The following is a 7,713-nucleotide window of genomic DNA, read 5'->3' as shown; positions in this document are numbered from 1 at the left end:
TAGGTAAAGTAACTTGCCCGAACATACATATTTGGCAAATAGTGGGGCTGGGATTTGAACTCAGTATGGTGACAAAGTGCAAAATATGAAGATGATATAACAGCCTCAAACTTAGCACCTAATTTTAATAAATGTTAACATTTTACCATATTAGTTTCAGTTTTTTTTTTTTTTCTGAAACCCATTACACATAGGCCACTGCTTCTGCTTAAGTAGGAAATTGTGGGAGATGTGATTTTTTTCTGGTTCCATCAGATTCTTTTTCTGACTTTCAGCATCCTTCTTGCAAATATTAGTCCTTCCCCTAGCAGTCTGACGATGATTACCTTTTTTATAACTGGTGAGAATACATTGCGCAGTTATTTCTGGAGTATTTGCCATGTGCCAGGTACTGTGCTGGGGGTGTAGATATAACTATGAGAAAGGACCCTGTTCTGGGCAGCGTGTGGAACTCACAGTCTAACAGTGTGGGAAGTTGAATTTATTTAAGCATAAGGTGCATCATTTTTGTAGGAAGGAGCTGATGTAGCTTGTTAAAGACACAGATTTGATGATTTTAGTGATTTCTGGTCTGCTCGTTGGATTCTGTAGGCATCTTTAGCCTTGGGTTAGTAATTCACTTATTTATATGTATTTTCTGGAATATAATTCCAGATGTTAAAATTGGGAAGGATCTGGAATTCTAAAGGTCAGGCTCTGTTGCCTCCATTCTGGGTTGGCTCTCGGTTGGCTCTGAACTCCACCTTGTAGGTGGAACCCTGGAGTGGAGTTGTTGTGGGTCCACTTGGCCTCGTACTCTGTTTGCAGCTCTTGAGTTGTGGAACTGGAGAGGGCTTCACATGGTCTTACCTCCAGAAGCTTCTTGTAGGGCCTGAGGAGTCTCAGGACTTGGCATTGCCCTGGCTCCTGTGGCTTGAAGACCTCAGATCCTGTGGAAGTTCAGCAGTCATATGTGATTTGAGGGGAACTGACTTTTTTTTTTTTTTTTGGGTCTCTTATCCATTCACTGTGTGTTCAAAAATAGTAAAATTAGCATATGGTAAAATATATTTAAAAATTGTAAAATTAATTTATTAGAATTTGGAAGTATTACCAGATCAAAAATTTAATATCAAGCATCTTGAAATAATTTTTAAGTAGGATGAATGAATAAAGTTAGTTTCAACACTGCTAGTATTAGCTAGCATTATTACAGAATGACGGCTTGGTTGTCCAGACGTTACTGTTAATTAGAGTAATCCTAATAAGAAGGGAAGTGCTGATGAGTCTTCTCAATTTACTTACCGCTTTTCAACTTTATTTCCAGCAGATGGTTCTGAGCGGTGTTTTTTTTTTTTTTCGCCACCCCCCCTTTTATATTTAGGGGATTAGCAAATGCTTTTGGAACAGATAGTAGTATTTTGGCATTTGTTTTAGTTAAGACTTTTGGAATCTATCATGCAGTGTCTTGACAGAAAATGGGCTCCTTCTGAAATGAGATGATAAAGAGATGTTCTTGTCAGATGATTCTCAGGAGACGGCAGTGGCTGTTTCTTAGACATATGCCATGACATTTTAAGAAAATTATATAATCATTTTCTAACCGCCGCCCCCCACCCCGCAAAGTTCAGGAAGCTTGTATGAAAGTTCTAGGAAGTAAGTGTACTTCTTAGAGAGCCAGCGTTGGAACTAGCCTGCACATGTAGATTGGAGTTCTTTTTCTGCAGTTCACTAGTGTGGGCAGTTTAATCAACTTCTCAGCACCTCCCTTTTCTCATTTGCAAAACAGGGATAATTTCTACTTTCTTCACAGGGTTTCTGTAAAGAGAGAGTGTAAAAGCACTTTTAAAGTTATTAGGGATGCATAAATGTAATTTATATGTTAGTATATATGTCTTTTTTTTCTACTAGAAACAAGCAGAATATTTTAAGTTTTTGCAAAACTGCTTTCTTTGAAATTAGTGTTTGATTCTCAGTAATCACAAGTTTTTTCTTTTTTAATTTCAAGGAGTATTCTGAGGCTTGATATTTTAGGAGTTGGAGAGCTTATAATGAAAGACATTAATCCAATATAGACGAGAGTATTATTATCTAAACATGTGTTGATGACTTTGTGCTTTTAGGTATACCAAGCTTGGCTACGCAGGCAACACTGAGCCCCAGTTCATTATTCCTTCATGTAAGTAAAGCTCTATCCTTGGGTTTATAAAGGTTTGTGTTTCTCAGAATTGTTCTAAGTGTTCTGATTCTGTTTTTCAAGGCATATTAATGTACTTATGTACTTACCATCTTCTTTTAGAAGACCGTTCTGGTTACCCACAACTTTCTAGTCCTTTTGTTCCATTCTGATAAAGCCCTTGTCACTGTCATTGGAATCTCAGCTTGGGTGGCCAGCAGGTCCGTTTATTCAGTTATAAATGCCTGAACTGCCTAGAAAAAGTGTATCTGGTCGTTAAGGTTAATTTGTAATTTTAAGTACATACAATCTGTTAGCTTAGTAACTTAATGGACTGAATATCTCCTGTACTACACTATTCACTCTATTGAAAGATTTTTTTTTTTTTTTTGGTGGAAATGATAGGCCTTGTGTTCAGTAGTGTTCTATTTTTGTTTAAGTTTTAATCAGTAGAGAATAAGTTTAACAGCAGTGTCCTTGCAGTTTGGCATGGGGCGTTCTACTCACTCACTATTTCCTGTAGGAGCCTTCCCGAGGTTAGTCAGTTGTTAAAGGATGGGATTCTCGGCTGGGCATGGTGGCTCACGCCTGTAATCCTGGCACTTTGGGAGGCTGAGGCGGGTGGATCCCCTGAGGTCAGGAGTTTGAAACCAGCCTGGCCAACATGGTGGAACCCCGTCTCTACTAAAAATACAAAAATTAGCTGGGTGTGGTGGCGGGCACCTGTAATCCCAGCTACTCGGGAGGCTGAGGTGGAGAATCACTTGAACCCGGTGGGTGGAGGTTGCAGTGAGCCGTAATTGTGCCACTGCACTCCAGCCTGGGTGACAAGAGTGAAACTCCATCTCAAAAAAAAAAAAAGGGATAGAATTCTCTGGAACTAACTATATTTCAGGTTATTATTTGGAAACAGTTTGCTGAAGAGTAGGATGTATTCATCAAGCGTAAGTGAAATTCTGTTTTCTACATGTAGCTCTCATAAGATAAGTTGTGATTTTAGAAATCGTAAGTTTTTAGGGGGCTATGATGTTGTAATAACAGGCTTTGCGAAGAGTGAGGAACTTGGAGAGGGAAAAAACAGCTGGAGAGAAGGTGCTTGATTCGTGTTTATTCAGGGTAGGGCTAAAGCGGTGTTTGGTGAATGTGGGTATTCACATCACTAGAAAGTGGACTCCAGATTCTTTGGGAACATTTAAGTAACCTCATTCCAGTTCCTTGCTTGCTGAAAAACTGGCCATGAATGTGATTTTCTAGATGTAAACGTGCTGCTGTGAATGGGTTATCGTGATGACAGGCGTGATTGGTCTGCTGTGTCCTCATTTTGAATTCGTAAATGAGTGTCTTAGTGTGCTTGGGCTGCCATAACAAAATACTAAAGACTGGGGAAATTAATGTTACCATAGTCTGGAGGTTGGAAGTCCAAGATCAAGGTGCTGTCAGGGTTGATTTCCGGTGAGGCCTCTCTCCACAGCCTGCAGAGGGCCGCCTTCTTTCTCTCTGTGTCATCCCATGGTCTCATCTCCGTGTCAGTGTGTGGGGTTGCTGGGGACCTCGCTGGTGTCTCACCACTCTTATTGATGGGGACCCCACATTTACCCTAACCGCCTCCCTAAAAGTTTCATCTCCAAATGCAGTCACATTGAGGGTTAGGGCTTCAGCATAGTGAATTCTGTGGGGACATGGTTCAGTCCATGACAATTGGTATGCTGTAGGATGAATCAGTCTTTTGTGAATTTCATTAATGTGAATGCCCCAGAACCCGATCATTCCATGCTGAGTTGATAAATTGAACTTCCTGACTTTTCAAAGCAGAAGATTAGATTTTAACCTTGTTAAGTGCAACAGCTATAAAAGGCTGACCTTGCACCTTTTGCTTTAATGTGTTGCCATTTAAAGCTGTCGGTAGCATTCAGTTGGCTGCCCCATTTAACCTGTCGTCATTAATAGAGACAGGAAGCGAAGACAGTTATTATCAGGATTTCATTCACTGTCAAAAAGCAGGAGAGCTCTCAGACTGCGGCTGTCAGAACCTTAGCAGTCGCAGAAGCTGGGAGGATAATACAAATGTCAAAGAGGTGGGAGTAAAAGAACAGTTACTTTGTTGGGCTGAGTTTGTTGCGAGAGATGGAGGCCCCAGGAGTCAAGGTTAGAAGATGTTCGGGCAGAAGTGAGGATACTGAGATGTGGAAGTGAGGGCCTGGGTCACTGTGGACAGTTAGCCTGCTGCATGTCTTGGGACTGGGAGTGGAACCGTTTTGTGCAAGTGCGTGGATGTGTGGTGAGTGCTGGAGCAAGACTTTCTCTGCTGGGCATGGAGGGGAGGCACTGTGGGGGTGTGGAGAAGCAGGGGTGCTGTGGGATGGTGGGGAGAGCGCCAGGAGGTGGAGATGACCTGTGGAGAAGGGCCGGGTGGCGAGGGACTTGCAAGTGTCCTCTTAAGAAATTCTGTTTTTGTTTTGCATACCAGGAATTTTCAGACTGTTTTTGAGGCTTCTCTCTGGGGCCTGGCCCACTGGACTAGAGAATCCTCAAGCCCTATCCTTGCCTCCAGGGGCATCTCTGCTTGTGTCTGTTTGTTGAAGCTTCTGTGCAGAATTTGGTTGCTTGAAGAAAGTTTTTCCCTACTTTTTCTGTTAAGTTGTTGGAGGATATCGGTGGTCCTGCCACAGCTTCAGGCAGAGAATGTGTGGTGATCAGAGAATGTGTGGTGTAGAAAGAGGCTGGAGGAGGAGCAGCGAGGGGCTAAGAGAAAGGGCACACATTTTGGAAATTCGATATGGGAAGAGTTCAGGTGTGAGGAAGTTTAAGACCCAGGGAAGAGAGTTAGGCTGCAGATAGAAAGTATAATAACGGGCGCCGTGGGTCATGCCTGTAATCCTAACTTTGGGAGGCCAAGGTGGGCGAATCACCTGAGGTCAGGGATTCGAGACCAGCCTGGCCAAAATGGCGACACTCCATGTGTACTAAAAATACAAAAATTAACTCTGCATGGTGGCGGGTGCCTGTAACCCCAACTACTCGGGAGGCTGAGGCAGGAGACTCTCTTGAACCCGGGAGGTGGAGATTGCAGTGAGCCGAGATTGAGCCACTGCACTCTAGCCTTGGGGGACAGAGTGAGGCTGTGTCTCAAAAAAAAAAAAAAAAAAAAAACAACAAAAACCACACACACACACGCACACACACTCCATTCCATGAACTCACCACCGAGGATGAACACATCAGCATTACTGCGTATTTCATCTCTGTATCAGAGTAAATGAATAAATAATACATTATAGGTCGAGTATCAGCCCCTTCTTCTGTCCCTCTTTCTTATAGGTCGAGTATCAGCCCCCTCCTCTTTCCCTCTTTCCTCTGGTGGATATTTTCTGATTGTATTTCTATTCAATTTTTATCTGTATATAACATGTACAAATATACATTGTTTTGTGAGTTCAAACGTTTCCAAAATGGTATCACACTGTAACTAACTTTCTCCGTGGTCTTTAAAAAGAAAAACCCTCAATATTATGTTTTTATCATGTATCAGTTCTGATACATACAGATGTACATCAGAGTTCTAACGTGAATATACAACAATTTTTTTCCTTTTGGGTATTTTTCACATTTCTCTGTTATATAAAATGGTGCGGTAAAAATCTCCTTATGCGTATCTGCTAGTTTCCTGAGAGGAAAGAATCAGAAATTGAATTGTTTTGTCACAGAGTGTACACTGCTTCATCCTTAGGCAACACCTTATTAGGGATTGCCACGTTGCTCCTGCAGGGGGCTGTCCTGATGTATATCCCATCGGCAGTGTGTGAGAGTTTCTGCTTCATTCATACATCTTTGATAATTGATATTGTTTGACTTACATTTTGGTCAGTCTAATGAATGTAAAACGATGGCTCATTCAAAAAATTTCTGTTTCTCAGATTACTGGTAAGGTTCAGCACCTTTCATTGCCTGTTCATATCTTTGCCCATTTTTCTATTGCATTTTTAAATGGAATTACAGGAACTCTTTGTAGAGGTTAAATATGAACTTTTTGCAGACACTTTTTTATTCTAGGACATTTTAAAAAATTATCTTTTATTATCTGGAAATTTAAAATTTTGATATAGTAATACTTTTCAGTCTTTTTCTTTTATAAATTGTTTCTATTTAAAAAATGCATTTCTACTCCAAAGTCATAAAGACTTTCTATATTTTTTCTAAGAAAATTTTAAGTTAACTTCTGAGTATGGTGTGAAGGAGATAGGTAATTTTGTTTTCCATGTGGAAGGCTGGTTGCCCCAGCACTATTTATTAAAAAGTGTGTTCCCATTTGGCACACCTCCTTGATCATATTGAGGTTCCATTTATGCTTGGGAATATTTTCAGTGTCTTTATTTTGTTTCATTGATGTATTTATCTGTGTTCCATACTCACAGTGTTAAATACTATTACTTTATCATATTTTAATCTAGTAGATTCAATTCCTACTCATTTTTTTTCTCAGAATAGCTTTGGCTGTTTAGAATCAGCTTAAGTTCCATGAAAATTATAATGGGGTTTTGATTATTATTATTATTTTTATTTTTTTGAGATGGAGTTTCGCTCTTGTTGTGCAGGCTGGAGTGCAATGGTGTGATCTCACCTCACTGCAACCTCCTCCTCCTAGGTTCAAACGATTCTCCTGTCTCAGCCACCCGAGTAGCTGGGATTACAGGCGTGATCCCAGCTAATTTTTGTATTTTTAGTAGAGATGGGGTTTCACCATGTTTGCCAGGCTGGTCTGGAACTTCTGACCTCATGATCCTCCTGCCTCGGCCTCCTACAGTGCTGGGATTACAGGCGTGAGCCTCTACGCCCAGCCTTGATTATTATTTATAGTTTTTTTTTTTTTTTTTGGAGATGGAGTTTCTCTCTTGTTGTCCAGGCTGGAGTGCAGTGGCATGATCTCGGCTCACTGCAACCTCCCCCTCCTGGGTTCAAGTGATTCTCCTGCCTCAGCCTCCCCAGTAGCTGGCATTACAGGCATGCACCACCACGCCCGGCTAATTTTGTATTTTTAGTAGGGATGGGGTTTCTCCATGTTGGTCAAGCTGGTCTCGATCTCCCGAGCTCAGGTGATCCACTGGCCTTGGCCTCCCAAAGTGCTGGGATTACAGTCGTGAGCCACTGTGCCTGGCCTATTATTTATAGATTAATTGGGGAAAAATTTGACATCAAATTTGACTTTTGTGGATTGGAATTGAGTATTCCTACCCTTGAAGATGGTATATGTGTTTTATTGTTTATTTATGTCTCTTGTGTTTTTCAGTAATGTTCTAATGTTCTAAAGTTTGTTTTTTTTTTTTTTTTTTTTTTTTTTTTTGAGATGGAGTCTCGTTCTGTTGCCCAGGCTGGAGAGCAGTGGCACGATCTCGGCTCACTGCAACCCTAACGTGAATATACAACAATTTTTTTCCTTTTGGGTATTTTTCACATTTCTCTGTTATATAAAATGGTGCGGTAAAAATCTCCTTATGCGTATCTGCTAGTTTCCTGAGAGGAAAGAATCAGAAATTGAATTGTTTTGTCACAGAGTGTACACT

The 7,713-nt window shown here is 40.9% G+C and overlaps 1 protein-coding gene across 1 annotated transcript in view; it reads left to right on the top strand.

Moving 5' to 3' along the window:
* Nucleotides 1–2,108: 2,108 nt before the first annotated feature.
* The window catches only part of ACTR3B (ARP3 actin-related protein 3 homolog B (yeast)), an 82,161-nt gene continuing 76,556 nt past the window's right edge, over nucleotides 2,109–7,713 (top strand). The window contains exon 1 of the mRNA XM_011984315.1: nucleotides 2,109–2,158. The gene's annotated coding sequence lies outside the window, so the exon portion shown is untranslated. The remainder of the gene's footprint in view (nucleotides 2,159–7,713) is intronic.

This window comes from Mandrillus leucophaeus, unplaced genomic scaffold (genome assembly GCF_000951045.1).
Source record: "Mandrillus leucophaeus isolate KB7577 unplaced genomic scaffold, Mleu.le_1.0 Scaffold266, whole genome shotgun sequence".
NCBI classification, from domain to species: domain Eukaryota; kingdom Metazoa; phylum Chordata; class Mammalia; order Primates; family Cercopithecidae; genus Mandrillus; species Mandrillus leucophaeus.
The sequence above is the reverse complement of the archived record's forward strand: the minus strand, read 5'-3'. Positions and strand labels throughout refer to the sequence as shown.